Genomic DNA, 25105 nt, shown 5'->3' on the forward strand with positions numbered 1-25105 from the left:
GGGAGCCCAGCACAATGTCATTCCCCCCATCCTAGGCTCTGAGGACTCTAGGTGTTTGAATTCACACGGTGGGATGGTTCTGAGTCACACAGACTCTGCTGCATGGCCGAGTTGCTCCGCCAGGCCAAGCTGCTTGGCCAGGCCAAGCTGCTTAACTGCTCCTGTGCCTCAGTTTTCTTGTCTGTCCAATGGGAGTTTCACCGTCTGATTCACAGGAGTAAGGACTACAGGACAGAGTGGATATAAAGTGCCCGCTTTAGCACAGTCTCTGGGATGGGCGGGCGGGCGGACACACACACACACACACTCTCGGTAAATGAGCTCCTGCCCACAGGGATGGTTAGGCCTGGATGAGAAGGAGAAAAGCGCTTCCCCACCCTGGCCCACTCCTGAAGGGAAAGGATGCTGCAATATCAGATCAGCAGTGAGGGGCACCGTTCAGGGGGTGGAAAACAAAGTCGCGACAGGAGAAGCCACCCCAGCGGGTCTTCATATTGGGGCAGGTTCATGGGGGCATCATCGCATCCCAGAGTTCACAGGCCACCCCCTAGCTAGGCCCCACCCACCAACGCTAGGCCAACTTAAAAGAGGTGGGGTCCTTTGGCCACCAGAAAGACCCCACCTCGACGTGCCTTGTATTCTCAAGGCCTGGCCGAGGAGGGGCCCACAACAGGAACAAGATCTTTCCAAGACTGGGCTCACCCACCTTCTTTCTGCAGGCCACTTTAACTCAGCTTCCATGGCCCAGGCAGGTATCTCCTTAGGAGCTGAGAAGCCGAGGGAGGGTAGAGTGGATCCTGCCCCGAGAGCTCCGGTACAGGCTGTCCCAGTGGCCCAGGGCCAGCCGTCCCTCCCCGCCATTTATGGTGAGACCCAGCCTCTCACACAGACAGCAAGTCCCTTCCCCTCTGGACCTGGAGAGGCCCGGCCTTCCGGCCTGCCCACCCTGCTGGGCTCAGAACGCCGGGCGAGAGGTTTCCACCCCTGCTGACCACTGGGGCAGCCTTGGTCACCTCGAGGGTCCGAGGAGAAGCTGCCCGAGCTCAGGATGCAAGCAGGGAGCAGGGCTCAGCCCTGCCTAAGGAAGGGGCCGCATTAACAGCAGGGCCGGCTCCCCTCCATGGGGATGGTCTCTCGGCCCCCTCTGCTGAGACTTCCAGATTAGGAAGGCTAGCCGCAGGAGGGCGGGTCTCCCCTCCCCCAGCCCCAAGCACATGAGCAGTAGGGGCAGAGGTAATCTAATCCACAGCGGCGGGGCACTTTTGCTCGCTGAGTAACTCCCCAGGAATGGGGAGCTGGGTATATTTATCCTGATAACTGTCCTGGGAGGACAGGCAGATCTGGGACTAGGAAGGGCCAGTCCGACCATTTCAGCCAGGTCCGCTCTGTACCGCCCAGCCCCAGCAAGCCTGGGCTAGGACCTGACTAGGAACTTGGTCTCTCAGAGGCGCCTTCCCCTGCCGATCTGGGTTCTGGGTTCTTGTCAACCAACGGCCTCCTCTCCAAGAAATTAAGCTCTGGGTGCCCTATCCCCAGCAGCTAGCATGAAGGGTTGAAAGACAGCGGGACAGTGAGGAGGAAGAAGATGGAGAAGAAGCCGTGAGCCAGAGAAAGCAGTGGGCCCAGCCTGCCAGGTACCCGTCACTGAGTCGGCCTAAAATAAGCAGACCCAATTGGCTCCCACGCCAGACTGCAAGCTCCGAGGAGGAGGAGACAACACAATCTCGGGTGAGATTTAGAGAGAACTTTCCTGGAGTTCTTCAGAGTTTGTCTAAATCCAAGGTACTGCTATTATCTGAATCCCAGACAGGGAAACTGTGCTCCCTAAGGGGCCAGGAGGAGAAACAATCAATACTGGAGTGTCATTTAAATATTTAATAGCTGTGCCTGGAGGTTATGAAGACTCAGCCACCACTCCCCTCCGCTGACTCATGCCTCACTCAACAGGAACTGCCATTTTCCTCTGGGCCCTGCAGAAGTGTGGGCTGGGGGTGACACACAGGAAACCCTGGGCGTAGGCCAGAGTCTTCCAGGCTGCTGCCCCGAGAGGTGGGCGGCGGCCCTGTGGAGAAGGCCGCTCTTCCCTGGGCTTTCCACCTGCCTCGGAGAACAGTTTCCCGCCTGCCCTTCCTTGCAGGGACTGATATAACGAGAGTACGCCAGCAGGCAGGCCGACTCTTGGCTGGGTGCCTGGGTGGCGCCCAAGGTCACCGAGCACAGGTAATCAGAGACACGAGAGAATAAAGGCGCAAAGGCAAATCCAGGGGCCACCCCAAGCTCCAGGCAGAAGCCAACCGAGCCAGGCCCCGTCTGCACCAGGCACCCAAGCAGGGCACCCCTCAGGGACCCGGCCCTGGGGGGGCCACCATGCTTCCCCATCTGAGGGGGCTCCAGCAGGCTGAGTAGCAACAGGTGGCGAGGCCGCCCAGGTACACACTGCACATCTCCACCACCCACAACGGGCACAGCAGCAGGTCCAGGCTGCCTGGACGGCCAAGTCTCGTTTCTGTTGTAAATAACTCATCTCTGGGTCCAGCACCAGCTGGCCCCGCCCTCCCCCAGAGGGGCCCAACCCCGTGGACACATTTCATTGGTCAGATTTCATCCACCTCCTCAGGTGCCCCGGGGACTCTGGACTTTTCTAAAGTCACATCTAGGGTCCGACTCCAGGCCCACCCCGTGATTTCTTCAAAGGGTGACATGCGGATTTACATACAACTAGTGAGACAGACAGCCTCGGACCTTGGAAGCTCAGAGGCCAGGGTTTTTCTCAGCTATTTCACAGCCAGGCCATCCACCCCTGCAATCTGGGCTCTTTAAGGCAAGTCGGGCTGCTGCAGAGCAGGGCGGCTCCGGGGGCCTCCCACCCCTGCTGATCATCAACAGAGGTTAGGAGGGGCTCTGCAGTGAGTCATCCGCCCTACAGAGACCCAAACAGAAAGTTCAAAAGTTTGCCTGTGTTCCAGGAACGAGCTGCAGTCTTTTCCCGATGTTTGTGGATTTCGTAGCACTAGTTACCCACTCTAGGCCAGTCAAGTTCTGACTGACAAACACGGCTCACGGAGGCCCCCAGCACAGGTCCCTGCTTCCCCATCTCTGGAAGCTGGGCCACTTCCCAGCCTTTCCCTGTTCTCCTGTAGCACCTGTGATAGCCTGCAGGTCCTTTCCCAACTCCCCACATGTCACTACCAAGTACCATCAGTTCTTCCTTCATTGGGCCTCTCCCCTTTTTTTTTCCCCCCCACTTTTTGGCTGCAACTCAGGGCATGTAGGATTGTAGTTCCCTGACCAGGGATCGAACCCACGCCTCCTGCATTGGAAGGCAGATTCTTAACCACTGGACCACTAGGGAAGCCCCCCTCTTCCCTTTACTTGCCTCCCTTTCTTTTTATCACAGGAAGCCAATCATTTAAGACTGGCAACCAAATCCATGCTCAGCCCTTTCTCGAACTCACCGGCAACCCCCTGCCCTGCATTCCCCGACTCTAACCCTTGCAGAAGAGGCCAGCATGTGAACTTCTTGATAATCCCACCCTTGCGTATGCATCCACTAGACAGCTCGCCCTCTGAGGGCAGGAACCTCCTTTCTGCTCCGCAGATCCACAGCACATGGCCCTTCGTGAGCCTCTCGGGTGGTAACTAAGTGTGTGTCAAGCAAGGGGGACTCACGGTGCCCAGCCACTGATGACCCTCTCTGCCTGCAGGGTGAGATCGGAACCCCCAGGGCTGGCATTCTGGCCTTGAGCCTCTTAGAATACAGTCCCGATCAGCCTTTACCTCCTCCTCGGCCTGCTCACCGCCACCTGCCTCTGCAGCCAAACTGGGCCCCTCTTCCATCTCCCCATCCGTGTGCCTTTATTCACAATACTGAACATATACCCCCACCGCCACCACCCACAGGGATGTCCATACCCCCAGGGGGCACGTGGAGGCCCAGGATACAGGAGCCAGCTGGGGGTAAACCCAGAACACCTTCTCAGGATCAAACTGACTCAGGAGCAGAAACTGAGACCACTGCCTTGAATTAAAGGGCCACTATACAGTGGATAGGAATCTGCCTGCCGATGCAGAGGACATGGGTTCAATCCCTGGGCCGAGAAGATTCCACGTGCCTCGGAGCAACTCAGCCCTCATGCCACGATTACTGAGCCCACGTGCTGCAACTACTGAAGCCCATGTGCCCAGAGCCCGTGCTCCGCAACAAGAGACGCCACTGCCACAAGAAGCCCACACACCGCAACCAAGAGCTGTCCCCACTCGCGCAATAAGAGAAAGCCTGTGCACACAGCAGTGAAGACCCTGTGCGACCAACATATAAATTAAACTGCTAGAAAAGGCTACTCTTCCAGAGTCCGATGCCGATGGACCATGAGATTAAAAACTGAGGTGTCAAAGCGCCCTTCTGCACGTGCTCGTGCTGAGGGCTCAGGAGACATTTAAGCAGCCCGTGGAGTCATCCTGTCTAAACCATAGACATGGCTGCCCACGGGGTGCTGGGAGCTGGGCTGCTGACCACACAGCTCTCTGAAGCCCCCTCCTGGCATCCCAGCCCACATGGCAGTGTGGCTCAGTGGACAGAATGGGCCTCCAAGTACAGAGGGGCAGCGGAGGGGCACGTTCAAATCCACAGCGCTCTCAGCCTGCTCCCAGTGGCAATTCTGGGTTTTAGTTGCTCAGACACCTCACAGAGTGCAGGGTAAGGAATCAATGAAATCAATCAGTATACGAAAGCCACCCACAGGGGGAGAACCTCCTGGGCGTCCCGCTGGGACAGGAGGAGACACTCAGGAAAGAAACCCCCGCTGGGACAGGAGGAGACACTAAGGAAAGAAACTCGAGGCCCCGCTCTGAGGACGGACGGGAGGGGACGAGGCGGAGCCGGGGACTGTGGCCAGGAATCCCGGGAGCTGTGACAGGTCTGTCACTGACTTGGGCCTCCTTGCCGAGCAAAACCACTGACCTCATCCCTCCGTGCCTCGGGTTCATTCCAAGTCCTCCTCGGAGAACATCAGCTGAGCCCAGGAGCCTCCGACTCACTCCCGGGCAAGGACAGAGGTCCCGGGGGAGAAGCTTCAGAGCTTCGCGGCCCCGCCCCCAGGCTGCTGCGGGCTGAAAGCCCTGTGACTTTGAACCTGGAACTGGGACAACTGGAGGAGCCCAGGGCAGGGCGGCCCCTTCCCCTGCCACCGAGGCTCAAAGCCTGCCGAGTGCCCCGAGGGAACCCAAAGCCAGGGCTGCCCCCAGGCACGGGCAGAGGACGGAGCAGGACAAGGAGCCGCGGAGACATCTGAGGAGTACAGCAGGCGGCCTGGCGGAGTCGCCACCCCCTCGGGGACAGCTCTGCCTGGCCACAGAGCTCACCCTCAGTCTTGCTGTAACACCCCACCGGGAGGGGAACAGCGCAGTCAGCTGTCCCTCCTTCTGCCTGTAACCACTCTCCGAAGTGCCCGTCTCCAGTGCCCCTGAAGCCATCCAAGAAGCCTGGCCACTGAGGTGCCCCTCCACCCCCACCCCTGCTGGAGCCTGTGCTCTGGGCCTCCCTTCTTGTCTCTCCCTCCTGGAGCAGGCTCCTGAGCTACAGGTGAGCCCCTCGGTGTGGCACAGGGAGCACCCTGTTCTAACTTGTTGCCTGGGGGCTGGGGGGGGGGTTGTCTACTTGCAAGAGTGTTCCCCCCACCACCATCGCCGTGCCATACCCACTAGCCCACTGGAACATCATGACCCAAGATGGGGCTACCTCCGGGGCGGGCGCTGACCTCCACCCTCTTCTCATCTGGACAGAGGGAGGGGCCCGGGGCTCAGAGAGATCAGAGGCTCCCCAGCCTCCACCAGAAGCAGGGACAGGAAGCAGGAGAATCATCGGGAGACAGGCAGGCAGGCAGGGCTCCTCTGAAGGCACCAAACAGCCAACTGAAAGAGGGACAAAGAATCTCTCGCGTAATGGGGGATCGATCAGCCTGAGGCGTGCCACCAACTGTCCGCAGCTCAGGATCACAGATCGCGGACACTTGCTACTTTCTTGCTGTTACTTTTTGAGAATACACTGGCAGCGAGTTTGCGACCGTTGGCCCCACCCACATGTGTCCCAACATGATTTCTTGAGGGCGAGAAAGGGCTGGGAGGGGCTCGGAACCCCAGGCAGCACCCTCCAGAAGAAGGATGGGCAGCTCATGATCCTTATCTGCCATGAGTGTCATCTGGAGGGTGTGACGCTGCAAAGCACAGTTGGAACCACTATCTGAGAAAAGTCAAGAGCAAAGACGAAGGGGCAGATGGGCCAAGAAAGAGCCAGGGCCAACTGGCCCCCAAGTGACCTCAATGACACTTTCGTTTCCCTAGAAGTATCTATGCCATCCAGCCCTGGTTTTCCAACAGTCTCACCAGTTTGAAAGCCATCTACTTGGTCTGGGGCAAGACAAAATTCTCGGGCCAGCTGACTGCCTGTTGGAACCTCCCTAGGAAGGGAGGAGTCCCCGGTCTTGTCCCAGTCCCTCTGGCATCGCTCATCTACAGAGGAGAGATGCCTTCAGCCACGGCCCTGAGGACAGGGCAGATTTCTCTGGAAGCCCAGATCCTTGCCCACTCTCCAAGCTGGGAAACCAGCCTCTTCCTGGACAGGGAGGGAGAGGATGGAGGCCGCGGTCCTCAACGGTGTTGCCTAACCAGAGTCACACTGCGAAACCGCGAGAGTGAAAAAGGAGGCAAAGATTTTGCTGAGGGTCCTTCTCAGGGAGGGAGGGACTGCTGTGGACTGTCGGTCTCGCTGGAAGGGCTCACATGTAGGGGCATCAAGGAACAGAGGAGGAGGACGGGCGAGAAGACCCTGTGGTCCACCAGCAAGAAACCCCAGAGCAGAGGCAGGGAGCCAAGCAGATGACAGGTCTCACAGGAGAATTGATCAGGGACATCTGTGCCCCGGAGATCATGAAACAGGGTCCCAGGGCTCTGCTTGGCTTGGCGAGGCTGGCCTCCCTCGATCATGCCCAGCTGGTGACATGAGAAGATGAATGGTGGGGAGGATCCATCTCAGCCCTGGTTTGGATTTTAGTGGAGACATCTGGGGCTCTGGGAACCCAACCCAGCAGAGCCAGGAGAGGTGACAAGAGTAGGCGTGAACTGTAACGCCCTGAAACATCACAAAGGAAGACCCCAAATGTCCTCACACCTGAGTTTTCCAGAATTTTGTTTGGAAGTTAGAGACTGTCTCTTTTGGGGGTGATGGTTCAGGGAGACCATTTCTATCATTCATTCCACAGGATGCTAGGTTCTGCGGTTTACAGAGAATGCTTTCTGATTCTGAGGGGGCCGAGGGGCCACCCAAGGCGGAGCAGGGGGCAGCTCAAGCCAGGACCACTGGATCTCTCATTGTGCACTCAGCCTAGTCAGGTGCTGTGCACTGCGTGCGTGCGTGTGTCTGTGGGGGGGGGGAGGTGTGTGTTGGGGGGGGCGGCATTGGCCACACACAGCTGCCCTGGATGAGGCTGGTCTCAACTTGCTGAGAATGCACAGGACAAGAACTGCTGTGCCCCTGCCCCTGAACAACTACATGGGAAACGGGAGCCCTGTGGTCAACTAGGCAACCTTTGATCTGGACAGAACTGCCAGCTGGGGCTGCTGCCTCTCCTCCTGCCTGCCACTGCATCCAGAAAAGAAGTGGCCACCCAGGAAGGGGGCACGCTGATCAAGCACAGCCGCTCCAGCCCTCTTTAACACCGCCTGTTTCTCCTTTTCAAAAACGCGGGTCTCCGCATGGTTACCACAGGAGAAAGCGGGGGAGGGATAAGTCTGGGGTGAACAGATCCACACCGCTATAATATAAAAGGAATTAAAAAGGACCCCCTGGAAAAGGGAATGGCAATCCACTCCAGTATTCTTGCCTGGGAAATCCCATGGACAGTGGAGCCTGGCAGCCTACACTCCGTAGGGTCGCAAAGAGACGGACACGACTGACCAACTGAGCACACACTGTATGGTACAGGGGAACTATGTCCAGTATCTTGTAATAACCTATAATGGAAATGAACCTGAAAAAGAATATATAACTAAATCACTTTGCTATATACCTGAAACGCTGTAAAGTAACCATACCTCAATAAAAAAAGGAAAATTACACACACGCAAAAAAATAACTGCAACTCTTTGTCCACATCCACCCCTCCTACTGTACCCTGAACTGTGACGTCTTCCTCTTTGGAAACCCTCCCTGGCAGGAAATCGGGGTGAGGTGGGGGGGTTGCCTATAAGTAGAAGGGGTGCCTGACCCCACTCCGCTGTCCCACCCCACACCCAGCTGAGACAGGAGCTGGGATGAGAGGAGTCAGCTGTCACTGGCTGTGAATAAGGATGCCCGTTTCCACGTGGAAGACACAAACTTCAACAGTCAGGCTCAGAGCGCAGCCCTGGCGCCCTCGCCCGACGTCCGGGTCCTCTGAGGCAAGATCCCAGGGCCGGTGCCCTCCTAAGCGCCACCGGCAGCTCCGTGTGTGGTGGCAGACAGTGGCAGGCGGGAGGAGGTGCCCACGGCCGCTGCGGGTGGGGCGGCAGGGCTGAGTCCAGCGGCTCCGGCCGGGGAGCACAGACTCTGATTTCACAGGGCCTTACTTGTCTGCACCTACCTATCTTTTTGGTGAAACAGGAAACATAAATGGCTAAGGGTTGGCCCAGATAATCTTGCAACAGCTTTTTTAAGTCAGGAACTCTGATTCTTCTCCTTCTGGAGAAAACTCTAGAGGCAACAGGACCAGGGGAAGGTGGGCGCAGGTTCAATGAGGCAACAGAGAACATGGCAGAGACCACCGGCCCAAGGCATGTAGGCTGCAGCGGGCCACATAAGGCCCTGGATGTGTTTGTGCTTTTCTGTGCTTTTTTTCCTTCCACTGTGGGATCTTAGTGCCCTGAGCAGGGATTGAACCCGTGCTGCCTGCGGAGGAAACACAAAGCCCCAAACACTGGACCGCCAGGGAAGTCCCTGTTTGTGCTTTTTAAAGAAATCTGAGTTAGCCTTAAGAAACTGAGAGGTTTCACATGAAAGCCAAAATGTCTGGCTTCCGGGGAGGGGTCACAAGAGCTAGCAGCTCACGTCCACTTTCCTTCAGGGCCGCCACTGGCTGTCTCTTGGAATCCAGCACCTTTCCTTTGGGCCTACTCCACTCATTCATAACACCCACCGGCCTCAGCGAGTACGTGAGTTTGCCACAAGAATGCAGTGTGAGTTTTGTAGCTGAACAACTCCGGTCCTTAAGTCCTGACTCTGTCACCTGCTGGCACTGCACCTCTTTGAGCTCAGTCCCCACATCTGTAGACTGGGTCTGAAAACAGCCTGTAATATCACAGGGGTGGGAGGGGGTTTCCTCAGAACACGCCTCCTCCTGTCCTTCCATCCCTCTCCCTGGGAGCCGCCTCACCTTCACCTCTGGTGGCCCTGACAAGTGTCTAGAAACACCACGCTGGGCACAGAGGTGACAGAAGTACAGTGCCTGGGACTTGCCTGCTGGTCCAGCGGTTCAGACTCCGTGCTTCCACTGCAGGGGGTGCAGGTTCGATCCCTGGTCAGGGAGCTAAGGTTCTGCATGCTGGGCGGCACGGCCAAAACATGACAGCGTCTGTCCCCACAGAGGACTGAGTGGGAGACCGTCATAACCGGGGCCGAGAGGAAGGAGCAGGGCTTTTTCCTTCCCAGACACAGGGAGGAACAGAGGCAGAGGTGAGACGCAGCCAGGCAGACAGAGGGGGCTGGAGCTCAGTGTGCAAGTCCCAGCTTGGGGAGAGAGGGGAGCAGGAGGTGCTGTGGAGTCTGGACGTACCGGGGCAGACGGCAGGGCGGGGGGATCGACAGGACCAGGCTTGTGCTGGTACATCAGCGTGTGCAGGGGAGCCCTGAGGGAGGCGGGGCGCACCCGAGGCAGCCAGGAGCCTCAATGCTCTAAATAAAAGTATGCGAAATCCAGGCGACCTGGTAACTGAGCGGCTGTGAGCAAAGAGGACAGGCTGCCTCCCACATTTGTTTCCTGCAGGCGGACGGGCCATCCACCAGATGAAACAGGGCAGGTTGGTGCGGGGGCAGGGCCATGGGGAGGAAGGCGCACAGGAGGGTCAGGGTGACGGGGACAGGTGACGACTTAGGACAGGCAGAGCCACGGGGCTACCGAGCCCCAGGTCTTTCTTTTCCCCTGGCCAAGCTGCCTCTGAATCTCTCCAGGGCCCAGGAAGCAGAGGTTTGGGAAAAGGCACGCCTGTGTGCTCTAGCTGGGTGTGGGGAGGCCGTGCACTGCATGCAGCTGGCTTGGGGAATTCTCGGGGTGCTCACCCCTCCCTTGCCCTGCTCCCCAAGTCCAGCCCTGGGATCCAAATAAGAGCCAGCTCCATCCCCTCAATGGCTCCCTTCCGGAAGAGGGGCCAGATCCGGTGTGTTATCACAGGAACCAGGTCCTTCCTGTCACACAAGCACATGGGCTCACCGCTGGGGCCAGCGGGCCCGGGACACTGAAATCTCAGGTCCCACGCTCCTGTGGAAAAGCCCTTCAAAAAGGGCCCTGGGCTCCACCCCGGCTGAGCCCGGGAAATAATTTGCCCCAACGGAGGCTCTACACCTGACTGGGTGTCCCAGAGATCGGCCTCATTCCAACTGCCATACTGAGGCCACCCAAAAAGGTCATTCCACCAAGGAACCAAAGGTTAGCGGCTGTCAGTGGTGGCCTCGTGGCTCAAGGCTGAGTTTGATGAGCCTGTAAGATCCAACTGGGATGACACACAGTGCCAAAGCAGAGCCCATGAATTCATCATCACACACAGAAAGCCTCCTCCCTCTGGGCCTTTGCACTCACAGCACCAGCTGCCTAGACCACCCTCCTGTCTTCTTTACCACAATAAATCCCCTGAGACTCCTCAAGACTTCAGTTTCCTCTTCTGCAACCCGAGGATAAAGAGGATCCACCCTGCCTACCTAAACAAAAAGGAATGCATGGTTTTTATGCTGGGGAGGGGGCGGGGGAATGCCTCTTTTGTCAGAACTTCCCAAATCTTAGTATGGAAAATAAGCATTTTGGGAGGTGAGGGGATTCCAGCTTTTTCATTTTCCCCCTTGTACACAAAACAAAGTAGAAATAATATAGATTAAAACTTCAAAAGTAGTTAATGAGTAGAACACGGAGGCACAAAAATATCCAGACAGGAAGCAAGCCTATTTACAATGAGGAAGCGCACATAAGTTAAGGCAGTCTGTCGTTTTCCTTTGAAACGTTAAAAAAGAAAGTCAAAATACACTTCATGGGTGATGCTGTTGAGAGAAAACAACACTTATTCAGGGATGGGTACCCCACAAGGAACAAGTTTTACAGCACTTCTGTAAGAGATTTCCATATCTTATTATAGAAATCCTTGTGATTTATATAAACAATGAAAGCTTGGGGCTTTTCTAAAAGTCAAGACTCCAGTTAAAAAAAACACACATTAGGGACTTCCACGATGGTCCAATGGTTAGGACTCTGTGCTTCCAGTGCAGGGGGCACCAGTTCGATCTCTGATTGGGGAACTAAGATCCCACATGGCACAGCCAAAAAATAGAAACAGCAATGAGAATGATGAAATAATTTTTTTAAAGAAATATAAAATAAGTAAATAAATAAACCACATCAAAGAGTGAGTTTAGGGTACCATTTCCTCCAAGAAGCCCTCCATGACTACATCCCCGGCATAGAATTCCAAGCCCCTCTCCTTTGAGCTCCCAAAGCACCGTGCACATCCCCTAAGGGAGCACGCATCAAACTGGCAGAAACTGTGAGCCAGAGTGCCTTGGTCCCACCAGTCTGTGACAGTTTCCCAGTTTATCGAGGGCAGGTGGGCTGTCTCCATCCATCTTTACCTCCTTGCCTCCAGCAGAGCCATGCCAAGCCCATCCATCACCAAGACTTGCTCACCCCCGCACTCCATGCCACTCCTGGCTTTGGTGAGCGCTCACGACCCGCCAAGCACAATGTGGGGTGGGGGAGGGTGGCCTGCACAAGCAGCAGGGCCCCAGCCCTTCCTCCTCTTCCATCCCAGGAAATCGCCCTCTACTGGGATCTAGTTACCACCACCCCTCCCAAACCGGCACCGCTCCTGCCCTTTAAAGAAAAAAAAGAAAGAAAATCAAAGGAGCACCGCACAGGACTCTGTGGCCTGAGCACAGCAGCCCCTGGTGGGTACTTAAGGCTTCAACTCACTGTGTGGCCAGTCTGGCTTCCTCTGTGGGTGGAGGAGAGCAAGTCGGGAGTGGGGGCTGGCCGGCAGAGGCAGCTGGCCTGGGGGGAAGCTGGTACCCGGGGCAGCTCGGCCCTGGGGCGGGTGGGTACTTTCACTTGGCGCTGGAGGGCGGGGGAGGAGGAGGGCGGGGAGGAACAGGGAGGACCGCAGCCTCGGTGTCCTGCGGACCTGCTCCTGTCTGTCACACCTCTTCCCGGGGAACAGAGGAGGCAGGAGGAGACAGGAGCTGGAATGTGCTGATTTTCTAAACCCTGGGCCACTGGAATGTGTTAGCAACACCAGCCATGGGGCTCTGTAGCTGGGGCAGCTGATAGCATCATTGATTATCACCACCCAGCACAGATGAGACAGCCAAAAAAGCACGCAAGGATTAGCGATGCAGAGGGAAGCCTCGCAGGCGGGGGCAACTTGCCAGCGAAAGAGAAAAGACGACAGTTTTTTGGAAGAGAAACTGAAAGAGAGGGGAGAGGGAAAAGATAAGGTTTTGCAAACATTTTTGTTAATTTCTTTGAACTTAATATACTCAACAAATCCAAAAGGAGGCAAGAAAAGAAGAATTCAGAAAAATAGTAGAGGGACTTCCCAAGTGGCTCAGTGGGAAAGAATCCACCTCCGGATGCAGGAGACAGGAGGTCGATCCCTGATCCGGGAAGATTCCACATGCCGCAGGGCACTTAAGCCCGTGCACTACGAATATTGAGCCCGCACTCTAGAGCCCAAGAGCCACAACTACTGAAGCCCACAAGACCTGGAGCCTGTGCTCAGCAACAAGAAGCCACTGCAACGAGCAGCTCAAGGATCGCAACTAGAGAGGGAGCCCCTGCTTGCTGCAACTAGAGAAAAGCCCACGCAGCAACGAAGACCCAGCACAGCCAAAAATTTAAAAAATAAACATTAAAAAAAAAAACAAGAACAAATGGTAGAAACACAAAACAAGAGGCAAGATCGCGGACTTACACCCAATCATGCAAATAATTACTTTACATGTTAGAAGGTCTATACGCTCGCAGTTAAAAAGTAGAGATTGTCAGACTGGATAAAAATGCAAGATTTGAAATAGGACATTTATAAAATGATCAGGCAAAAGATACCACACTCATACTAACATCAAGAAAGTTGGAGTGGTTCCGTTAATACCAGACAACATGGACTTCCAGACAGGAATATTATTAGAAATAAAGACCCTCTGTGATGATAAAAGGTCAATTTGTCATGAACATTTAATAGTCTTAAACACACATATATCCAATAACTGAGCTTCAAACTAGATGAAGCTAAAATTGACAGAAATGAAAAAAAAAAAGATAAATCCACAATCATAGCTGGAGAATTCGACTCTCTAACTGGAAAATAACCCAAAGGCCTTCCCTGGTGGTCCAGCGGCTAAGACTCCATGCTCCAGAGATGCAGGGGGCTCAGGTTTGATCCCTAGTCAGGGAACTAGATCCCACATACCGCAACTAAGACCGCGCAGCCAAATAAATAAATTAAAAAAAAAAAAAAAAGGTACGGGCACTCCTTTGGTGATGATGAAAATGTTCTGAACTGAACAGAGGCAATGGCTACACAACTCGTACTGCTGCTGCTAAGTCGCTTCAGTCATGTCCGACTCTGTGCGACCCCATAGACGGCAGCCCACAAGGCTCCCCCGTCCCTGGGATTCTCCAGGCAAGAACACTGGAGTGGGTTGCCATTTCCTTCTTCAATGCATGAAAGTGAAAAGTGAAAATGAAGTCGCTCAGTCGTGTCCGACCCTCAGCGACCCCATGGACTGCAATCTTCCAGGCTCCTCCGTCCACGGGATTTTCCAGGCAAGAGTTTTGGAGTGGGGTGCCATCACCTTCTCCAACTTGTACTAAATGTACTAAATACCACTGAATTTAAGGTATACACCTTAAAGTGGTTAATTTTATGTTATGTGATTTTCACCTGGGCTTTTTTTTTTTTTTCACCTGGGCTTTTAAAAAAATGAAGAATATGTATATTACATGCATGCCTATATATTTATAAATATATACAACATGGGTGGGTAAGATACACACCAAACCGTTAACAAGTTAATCCTGGAGGGGGATGAAGGAAGGACTTTCACTTCTGTACCTTCCTCTTTTTTTGTTTTACAATAAGTATGTATCTCCTCTGACACAAGAACTTTTACAAGTAACAGTATCAGACACATAATGACATTAGAAAGATCTCTAGAAGAAAACAAGGCCTGAGGCCACACTGTGGCAAGTGTGTGGTTCTAGAAAGAAGACTAGGACCCCAGATACACCCCCAAAAAAGGGCTAGAAAGAGAGGGGAAAAAAAAACAAAAACACAGCCTTGTTCTGCTACTAAGTGTCCTAGGCAAGTGCTTTCTCCTTGGAGAACTTCAACCTGTCACTCTGTAAAACAGGTGGGCTGAACCTCATAAGTCATTTTCCAATGTTTTTATGTTCTTATTTTCAAATTTTTGAAAAACCACAAAACCCCTTTTGCGATTGCAGCCTCCAATGGAAGCTCAATATATAAACAAAGTGAGCAGCTCCGATGGAGGAAGTAACGGGCAGAAAACCCCAACCACGGGAGTGGGTGACATCCGAAGGCCCCTTCCACTCTACAAGTCCAGGAGTCTAAGGAAGACTGAATCGGCCCAGAACCACAGGGAAGGGAGTGGCCACTGGTCACGCCCAGCAGAAGATTTGGAAGAAAAACTTTCACAGGCAGTAGAAGCAGCGAGAAGAGAAAGGGCAGAGCTGGGACAAAGCCCAAGCTGGTGACAAGGAAAGGAGCTGCTACCAGCAACGCCATCAACAGCCCTGGACCACACAGCCCAGGGTCCCCCAGAGGCAGACAAGCTGTGACACCCCCGGGCCCACGCCTCTGCCCGAGGTCAGGCAAACAGATAACAGCTGGTTCCAGGCCGGTGTTCCCGCCGCACTAAGGGTGCAAACAGGATGTTTAGGGACAGCTGACCACAAGGGATCACAGGGAGCGTGACAACCGCCTCCAGGTGACCCCCAGCTTGCTTGTGGCATCAGCACACCAGGCCAAAAAAAAAAACTTCCGGTGCAGCTCTCCAGACAAAGCAGGGGTGAGGACTCTTGAAAGTTCAAGACACATCAGAAGAAGCCACCTGAGGGGTTGAGACAGGGAGGAAGCAAGGCCACCGAGCTCAGCAGCTCCCTTGCCCCCAAGATGTAGCTAGGCTGGCGCTCCGCCAGATGGTGAGAAAACTACAGGTCCACTTGTGGGAACAGAAGACTTTCCAAGATGAGCAGCAGGTGACCAAGTAGGCCAGGGGTGGGGGAGGAACCAGGTCGTGACCCCGAGGCACGAGCGTCATTTTCCAGGTGCTGTGGTTGCTCTTCCTTCACACCCGCCCCAGAGGGGCCAGCCCGATTTGGCTGTCCTGCAGCTCAACCACACTGAGAACCCTCCCAGGCCGGCCAGCAGGGCTGGGAGTCCACGGGACACACGGTGAATCCGGAGGAGACCAAGTACAGGCTGTGTGGGACACACCCATTTCCACCCAAAGAGGAGGAATGTTCCTGGAAACAGAGGGCAAGGAAAAAGCCTGTCCAGGACTCTCTGAGCCGCTCCACACCCCAAATGAGGGGGGCCCGGTGCTGATCCAACATATCAACTGCCCCTAAAAGGGTAGAAAGGCAGGCAGGGGGCAGCCCAGGAACTAAGCCCACTCCACTGACAAAAGCCACAGTTTCCAGCCCAGAAACTCTCCTGTTCTACTGCTACTAGGAGCCTCACTGGCCTGGACCCATTGTGGGAGGCCTTGTAGATGCTACTGAGCATCTTTCATGGCCTGCCTTGGCCAGCGTACGGCCTGCGAGTTCCAGGAGAAGCCCAGGGCTGACCTCAGAGCGGCTCTCAAATTTTCGCCTTACATGAGCAATCAGGATAAACCAAGCCACCAAACAACCTCCTCCCCACCGCTTCCTCCTCAAAGCCACCAAAGAGGCTCGGGGAAGTGAGACGTCATATAACCAAACCCAACCTAATGCCACCAGCACTAGGACTGACCATTTCATTTGCAGAGCCCCAAACGTGCATTAGTCACCCCACAGGGCCACGACTGGTCCTCCGATCACATCGCCAAGGGAGCTAACAGAACTCAGGGTTCCTCCTCCAGGCCCTGGCTGAATGGCCGTCCAGAGCTCTGAATGCCACCTCCTAGGCCACAGCGGACACCGGCAGCAGGCTGTGAAAGCAGGCGGAAAAGTAACAGAGAAAGCTGAACCCCGCCCTGCCCGTGACCCACGACTAGATTATTCCATGGATGAAAAAGAACCATCGTTACCATTTATTGAGCACCTTACCGCATTTCAGGAAATGCACCTGTTTCACAGATGAGGGGACTGACGCTCAGGGTATCAGGTGACCTGTCCAGGTCACGCAGTTGGCGAGTGGCAGCATGGATACAGAGCGGGGAGACGAGAGGCTGATGGGGGACCCTGCGTTCTGCCCCGGGGCTCCAGGTGGCCTCCCCACCTGCTTGAAACCCAGAGGGCTTCACGCTGATTCTCCAGCGGAGGCAGTGTTTCGATGGGGGATCAGCGTCTTGGTGGGGGTCCGCAGTTCAAACCCATTTCATCATCGACCATTGTTAAATACTTAATAGGGTGGGCCTTCCCTGGCAGTCCAGTGGTTAAGGAAGGTTTCGCCTTCTAGGGCAGGCAGCATGGGTTTGCAGGCAGGCAGCCTGGTCGGGGGGCTAAGATCCCACATGCTTCGTGGCCAAACGACCAAAACATAAAACAGAAGCAATACTGCAACAAATTCAATGAAGACTTTAAAAATGGCTCACATAACAACAACAATAAAAACTTAAAAAAAAAAAAAAACTCATTAGGCAACCACAGAAAGAACTGAGCCACATTTGGAGGTTAGGGACACTTGAACCGCAGGTGAGATCCCTGTCTTCGAGGGGTTTACAGGGCAGAGGGGGAAACACAAGGGGAAAAGCCCAATGGGCACAGATCTGTGAAGTTACAGGAAAGTGGGAGGGTCAAGAGGTTGGCTAGTTTTAACTGGAAAGGAAAAAAAAAAAACTTTCCTAAAAAAGTGCCTGCAACTGAGACCTTAAAGAGAAAGAAAGGAGACGGACAAGTCAGGGGGTTATTTTCTGCCACATGGACAAGGGTCCAGACCCCAGGCAGAGCTAAGCGCTTAGAGTGGTGAGAAGTCAGATCTAAGTCACAGAATGGAGTTTAAGAAATCCCCTAGATTTGGCAACTGCGTGTTTGCCATAAATGGAGGGCAGGAAGAGAGCATTTTTAGGGACTTCCCTGGTGGTCGAGTGGTTCAGAATCTGCCTGCCAATGTAGGGGATACAGGTTTGATCCCTGGTCTAGGGAAGATCCCACATGCCACAGGGCAACTAAGCCCGTGAGCTGCAGCTACTGAAGCATGCATGTTAGAGCCCATGCTCTGCAACGAGAGACGCCACCGCGACTAGAGAAAGATAGAGAGCAGCAACAAAAACTCAGGGCAGTCAGAAATAAATAAATAAAATTTTTTTAAAAAGAGAGAGCATTTTTAGAACTTTTCAAAGCAGGCCTGCTACAGGCAACAGAGAAAGCCGCTGTGAGAGCCGAGCTGTCAAGTTCAACCCACGGGTGCCACGGAGGATGGGCATCCAGTGTTGCCAACTTTTGAGTTTCCAAAAAAAAAAAAAATAGCCTATGGGTTTTGAGGTGCCATCTCCTGATACTTTCAATGCTGGGGTCTAATTCTGAATATATTTAAATACCATGAAGGCCAAGTGACACGGGTCTGCAGGCCACAGGCACCCTGTGACTTCCCATCCCTACCTTCAGGCTTCCAGCATTGAAGAACCAAAAAGAGAACCGGCTGGGGCGCTCGAAGACCTGGGACCAAACTCTCGCAACATTATCTGCGGTGACACTTGGGAGTGTCCACTTCCTCTGTGCCCCGAGCTGCAGTTTAGCTTCCTCATTTGTAAAATGGGGAAACCACCGCTTACCCCAAAGGGCTTCTGTCAGAATCATCAATGATGATGGAGCACATAAACATGTTTTCCAAACTGTAAAATGTTGCAGAAACAGTTTAACCCAGGTCAAGAGAAGGGAGGGGACAAAAACAGAGCAGACAATAGACTGAGGGAGCGAAGAGAGTGAGAAGGAAATGAGTTGGATCTTTGCTGGCTTGCAGACCGGAAGAATCTGGACAATAGAATCCACGTCAGGGGTGGAAATATAAATTTAGGCATCACCAGCATTCAAGTGATAAAACAGGTCACGCAAGTAGATAAACTGACCTGGATACATAGGAGAGAAACAGGGGGCCCAGAAAAAGCCTTCGCAAAAATGCACTGGTGTTCCCCCAAAAAGGGATCAGAGAAGGAGGTGGGGGAGGAAGTGGGGGGTGGGCAGAGGGTGGTTCTTCAGAGAATGGGGGATCTTCAGAGAAGCAGAATTTAAGGAAGAGAGGGGGAAATATGGCTGCTACAGAGTGGGACGTGTTCTCAGCCAAAGAGAAAAACGTGGAAGAATGGCCCAGGCTGCATTGAAAACAGGACAAGGAGGAAACTAAATAAGTCAGGAGGGGGATTTCTCAAGAGGTCCAGTGGTTAAGACTCTGCTTTCCAATGCACAGGGTGTGGGTTTGATCTCTGGTTGGGGAACTGAGGTCCCATATGCCACAGGGTGTGTCCAAGAGAAAAATTAAAGAAGAAAAAAAGAAGTTAGGAAGGACAAACAGGGTCAGGGGGAAGAAACCAGAAGGAAAGCGGATCCAGGTGTATCTATGGATAGGTCACATCCAGGCACGGATGTCGACACTGATGGGAGATGCTGGGGTGGCAGGGGGGCGGGGGAGGCCAGGGAGTTATGGGAGGTGTTGAGGTGGGAAGGAGGGGGTACAGTGAATAACAGACAGATGTCTCAGAGGGTCTGTCGGCTGTGTGGGAGCACTCCCACGCCCACGTCACTTGGCCTCCCAACAACCAGGGAGGCAGCCTCAGGCTCAGTTTACAGCCCGCTTGCTGTAACAGGGTCTTGCTGTTGTTGCAAGAAGCATCCGTTCAGAAAGGCACCCGGATCGGTATCCAGGGGAAGAGTCCAGCCGGCCGAGGATCCTCGCTGTGAAGGGAGAGATCCCCAGAGGCCTCCGCCCACCTTGCTCACGCTCACCCCAGGCTCCACTCTCTTCCCAATCGGCCTCCTCGAGTGTGTGACTCGCTCTCCCCAACGAGAACACAGAACAGAACATGGCTGTTTCTGCCAAGCGCATTCTGAATAAGCTGCATTCCATTTCATTAAAACAATTACCTGAGTCCCAGCCAAGAATTACATAAAGCTTCCTCCCAGCACCACCCCTCCCCATCCCCCCACCCCGCCCATAAAACACACGTCATTCTGCTCCTCGAACAGGCGGTCAGGTCGGACACGCGGCTCTGAGACCTCCATAGGATGACCCCGTGATCAGGACCCAGCAGCCAGCCTCGGAGTCCTTGCTTGGGGACAGACAGACAGATGTGAGGCTCAGAGAAGACCCTCATGTGAGGCACTCCCCTAAGGAGGGCTGACGGGCTGCTAAATGCTTCTAGTGGGCACCAGGGGCCGTCTGAGCCAAGGGGGCCACTGGTGTGGGAATCCGGCTGTTTCTCCCACAGAGATGGGAGGCCCGGCGGACAAGCTTTGGAGTCGGCAGAAAGCGAGACAGGAGGGCCCTGGGAGTGGGGATGCCAGGAGCAGGAGCCTCAAGTCTGGAGAATCGAATGGCCAAGAGGGGCTGCAAGCAAGAGCCTGGGGCCACTCCGGCCTCCACTGCCCACCGGCTATGGTGTTCCTTTGGCCACAGATAAGAGGTTCTCCTGATGTGAAGCGCAAGGCATGTCATCCCCTCCTCCCAGGCTCCAGCTGCCCAGAGGCGGCTCTCTGCATCCACCCAGGCCATCCCTTCCCAACTCCCACTGGGGCCCGGCATCTTGCTTGCCTGGACCACAGTCTGGTTCACATCGCTACACTCAGAATAACCCCAGAGGCTCCCTCCACACCAGCGATGCTCATTGTCTCTGCTGGGCCCTGTCCTTTCTCCTGCATGGGTCACTGTGCGTCCCCATCCCCGGCGGCATCACCAGTCACTCCCATGCCAGGCCTGCATGGCTCCTGTCTCTACCCACCTGGTCTTTCTACCACCTGCGTCAGAGTTACAGGAGGCCAAGAGTCACTCGGGTCAATCACAGGTAGGCAACTGATGCCCATCCCTGATGGAATGACTACGAGCCCGCTGTGGAAAAGCAAGGTTTTCTCACCTTTTCTCCCCCAACTTTTTATCATGCAAATGTCTAAACGTGCAAAGAAGCTGAAAGGCCGCTGCAGTGAGCACACACATGCCCTCTACCTGGGTGCAATCACAGGTGATGTTTTGCCATTTTTTTGTGCACACACGCACAAGTTTCCTCTTTCCTTCTTTATATACACACACAGCATATACATATCCTCCCTACGTTTTCTACTACATCATTTAAAACTCAGTTGCAGACATGGTGACACTTCACTCCCAGATACTCTCGCCTGCACCTAACAATAACAACGTTCTCCCATAAAACCACAATACCACAATCACACAAGGAATAAGCATTAAGAGGCCCTCTTTAAGGGGAAACTAGGCCACTGGGGCTCTGCTGGGCCTGGCCAACCACACGTCCTGCCTGCCTCTGGCCCAGCATCCACGGCCTCCCCGGAGAGGCCAGCCCTGAGCCCCGCTGGGTAGGCCATCAATCCGTTAGTTGGGAGACTTATCTGGTCAAGAATGGACGCTTGAGGCCAAATGTGAGGCTCCCAACAGGACTGCAACTGAAAAGGCAAAATGGGCCTGGGAGGCCATAGGGCTCCAGGCCTATCCCAGGTCAGGAGATGATCTCTGGACACTTATTTATTTTACTTCATTATTTTTATTTTGGTCACATTGAGTCATGCAGTTTCTTAGTTCCCTGGCCAGGAATAGAACCTACGCCCCCTGCAGTGGAAGCTTGGAGTCCCACTCACTGGACCATCAGGGCAGTCCCCGGCCCCCCCTTGGAAGCTGTTGGTTTGTCAAGATTTCCGGGAAAATTCAACTTCCTAATGCTTTCTCTTCCCCTCTCCCTCTCCCAGGATTCCTCAGTTCACCACCTGAAGGTTTTCTGAGGATTTCTTCCTCTGGAAATGGGCTGGCTCCCAGTGGTAGCCAGGTGCAAACACCTGAACAAAGACAGGAGGGTGTACGGAGCTGGGGGCACAGAGGGCTTCTGACTCCAACCGCAAAGAGTAGAAGAGGGAGCGTGGAGCCTGCCCCGGGTTCTCAGCGCCAGCTGTGCTGGAAGCTCGCAGCTCTGTCTTGAGGCTAACCGGTGAGTGGACAGAGGACAGTGAGAGAGAAGGGAGGTCTTCCACCAAGCAGGAGACACTGCTGTAAGCGCCTAGCATCCTGTCCTGAGCACGGCATCCTTGAGAAAGAACCGAGAGCGAGGAAGCCACAGAGAACAGGAAAGGACGGTGTGAGACTGAAGAGAAAACGAGGGGACACACCTGGCAGACCAGGGGTTAAGACTCCACACCTCGACTGCAGGTAAATTCCTGAACTAAGATTCCCGCGTGCCATGTGACGGTGGCCAAAAAAAGAGAGAGAGAAAAGAGACTGGGGGTATGGGAAGGGTGGAAAAAGATTTTTAGCGTTCTAGAAACAGAAAGCAATCAAACCAACGGGCAAACCAGATCCAATCCAGTATCAGGAACAGACGTGGAAAATGGGTTACAAGATTTAAATCCCAGCCCTGCCACTCTCGAGTTATAGAACTTGGGCAAGTGGGCCTCCATTTCATCATCTGTAAAATGGGTGGCAGTAATAGTAACGGAACCTGCGCCTCGTAGGGCCAACATGATTCAATGAGAAAACGCGGGTAAGGTGCCCAGCCCAGGGCTCGCACGTAGTAAGTGCTCAATAAACGTTACAGAAAGGGGTCTGCAAACACCGTATAAACAAGCAAAAGCGTTCTACAGACGGCTGTGATCACGAATGAAGACACTGAGACCTGGACAACCCAGGGGAGGGCTGGAACGAGACTGAAGTGGAAGGGAGTTTTTCCAGTCTCTGCCCTGGGAACTAGAGAAAGACCTCAGGAAAGCTTTGGGAAGTCAGTACCCTCAGGCATGAGGATCCTGGGATGTTCCCTTGAGGGGACTCAAACCCTCAGTGGCAGGGCTCTGTCCCGCAGCAGCCTGAACCTCTCCCCATCAACCTCTGGCTGCCCAACAGAAAGGGCACCTGCTGAAGAACCAAACACACCAGGGTCTGAGTGCCTGCTCCGCACCTCACTAGAGTACAGCCTAGGAGGAGATCTGGGGCTGACGCAGGGCCCCCCGAGGAGCACACCATCACCCCACAGACCACCCCTGCCACAAGCCCAGCAGCTGGTGCCCTTGACCCTGCCCTAACACACAGAGGCACCACAGATGGGTGAGCCCAAAGTCCAGACTTTCCATGGAAACAGAGAGGCTCCGTAGCCTGGAATGCCCCAGGCAATTCCCCTGCTCCCCAGTACTCCCCACCCAAGGACAATGAGGCACTGTGTTCCAGAGGGTCAAGACTGCTGAGAAGCTGCAAGGAGACAGGTCCAGATCCCAGAGGCAACTGGGCATTGCCAACAGCTGGCTGCTCCCCCTGCAAGGGATGGGAATGGCAAAGCTATTGAGGCCTGAACCAGCCTACCTACTGCCACCCAGACCATACTGGACGATGGCCCCAGGGGGCAGAAGTTTAAAAGGTACCCAGCAATTACTCAGCAGGCCCCATGGCTCATTCCCCTGGTTGATTACCAAGCACTTACTAACTCATTAGGGCTTCCCCCAGGGGCTTAGCCGCAAAGAATCTTCCTGCAGTGCAGGAGAGGGTAGTTTGATCCCTGGGTGGGGAAGATCCCCTGGAGGAGGGCATGGCAACCCACTCTAGTATTCTAGCCTGGAGAATCCCCATGGACAGAGCAGCCTGTTGGACTATGGTCCATGGGATTGGAAAGAGTCAGACATGACTGAGCATGCATGCGTGTACTACTTATTATGAAGATGATCAGGTCTGGAAGTGGATCAACCTGGGTTACAATCCCAGAGCCCTCACTGAACTTTCCTGACTCCGATTTCTGCGTCCATCAAGCAGGGATTAAACACCTCCCTCCAGGAATCGCTGTGATGATACCAAGGAGTGCTGAGTAGGCTGCCTGGCTCCTATCAAACGCATGTGATCACTATTAGCCCCCAGCTGTGGTCACAGTCCCCATCCCCCCACCCCCAAGCGCACTAAAAAACGTGAAGGAGGGGCGAGCAGAACATAACCAGAGTGCCTGTCCGTGTTGTGAGAACTCTGTCCAGGAAACTCCAGCCAGAACTGGAACACCGAGAACTCCCAGCCAAACCAGCATCTAAACAGCAACAAGGAAAGCCACCAGCAGCCACCCCGCAGCACAAAGCGGACGGAACACACAGGGAAGGGCAGGACACTACCTTTACTTATGGACTTTCTGCCCAAAGAGCTGTAACTTTGTAACTTATTAAACAACACATGGTGAGTTTGTCACTAACAGCTACAGGAAGGGGAGGGCTCCCCAATTTTTTTTCTTTTAGACCAAAAAATAAAAAACAAAGTCACAGCACAGACTCTGACCCCTCTAGACTTGCCACAGGTCAGACTCCTCTTTTAGGAACCAAGAGGCTCACAGCTGACAGCACTCTCAGGAGAAAAATAAAAACAAGAGGCTTGGCCTCTGGGTCCAGCCTAACTAAGGAAAACAGCTGACGGGCAGGGTGCTGAGCAGCCATCCAGACAGCTGATGGGGGCTGAGAGCAGAGGCGAATTCCTCTCTCCTCCTGCACGCCCCATTCCGCCCACCCCAGGCTCCTCCGGTCGGTCAGCCAGGCGTGGCTGGCCCCCTGGGAGCTTAGGCCGAGGCAGCCAGGCGGCCCAGATTCAGACAACTGAGGAGCCTCCAGGGGGAGGCAGAAGTAGTTACAGGTGGCAGCCATCACCTCTCTGAGACCCCCTTGCCACGAAGAAAGGCCTGCTGGTGCACAGAGCTGCAGATGCAGGAGCGAGGGATCGGGCTTCCAGTCATGATTTTGTCATCTTACGACTGTGCAACCTTGAGCCAGTGAACCAACCTCTCTTAGCCTCAGTTTTCTCCATTTGTAAAAGGCCAGCAGTACTGATAGCAGGGACCCTTAAGGGGCTCTTCAAAAAGAGTTACTGTGAAGACAGGACAGTTGAGGTACGGGGAAATACTCCAGGAACAGCAAATCTCAATTCCTACAATCTGCTCTGCCAGGACACTTTCTTTCCTTTCAAGAGACGAACTCAGTTCCCTGGCCCTAAATGGAAGACTGTCAGAGGACAGGAATTCTGGGCTTCAACAGGGAACTCTACAAAGACTTTCTCAGTCCTTCAAACAGCACGGGGCCTGTCTGGAAGCAATGGAACCGACACCAGCATTTCAGAAACTGACTCTGCTTGTGAGTTCCCACAGGGAAAGCATTGAGACTTTCAGATCCTGATTCGAAAAATATCCCCCAGCCTCCTTTCAGTTCAGTTATTTTTACATGAAAAAAAAAAAAAAAAAAATACCTGCCTGGAAGCCATGCCAACCTTGAGTGTGCTGGAAAAATGGGTGCCAAGCCTGACCCAAAGACAGAACTATGCTTGGCAGCCATTGTACTCTGCAAAACAGGCAGGACCGCACACTCTCCCCAGCTCCAGGATCTTGGGAGTTAGGGGGTTGGGGAGGCACCTTGATCCCCAAAGGAAGCTTCTGGGAAGCAGTCATGCCCCAATCCTCCTCCCTGTTCCTTTGGAAGTCCAGTGCCTACAAATA

General features: G+C 54.2%; 1 protein-coding gene across 3 annotated transcripts in view; it reads right to left on the reverse strand.

Annotated features, from left to right (window-relative positions):
* PXN (paxillin) overlaps positions 1-25105 on the reverse strand; it is a 43080-nt gene that overhangs the window by 16569 nt on the left and 1406 nt on the right. Inside the window, exon 1 of one of the 3 annotated variants that reach the window (XM_059876195.1) lies at positions 707-5051. The exons of the other annotated variants lie outside the window; for them this stretch is intronic. The gene's annotated coding sequence lies outside the window, so the exon portion shown is untranslated. Of the gene's footprint in view, positions 1-706; positions 5052-25105 lie in introns of those variants that run through there. 3 annotated transcript variants of the gene reach the window in all.

This window comes from Bos taurus, chromosome 17 (assembly GCF_002263795.3).
Source record: "Bos taurus isolate L1 Dominette 01449 registration number 42190680 breed Hereford chromosome 17, ARS-UCD2.0, whole genome shotgun sequence".
NCBI classification, from domain to species: Eukaryota; Metazoa; Chordata; class Mammalia; order Artiodactyla; family Bovidae; genus Bos; species Bos taurus.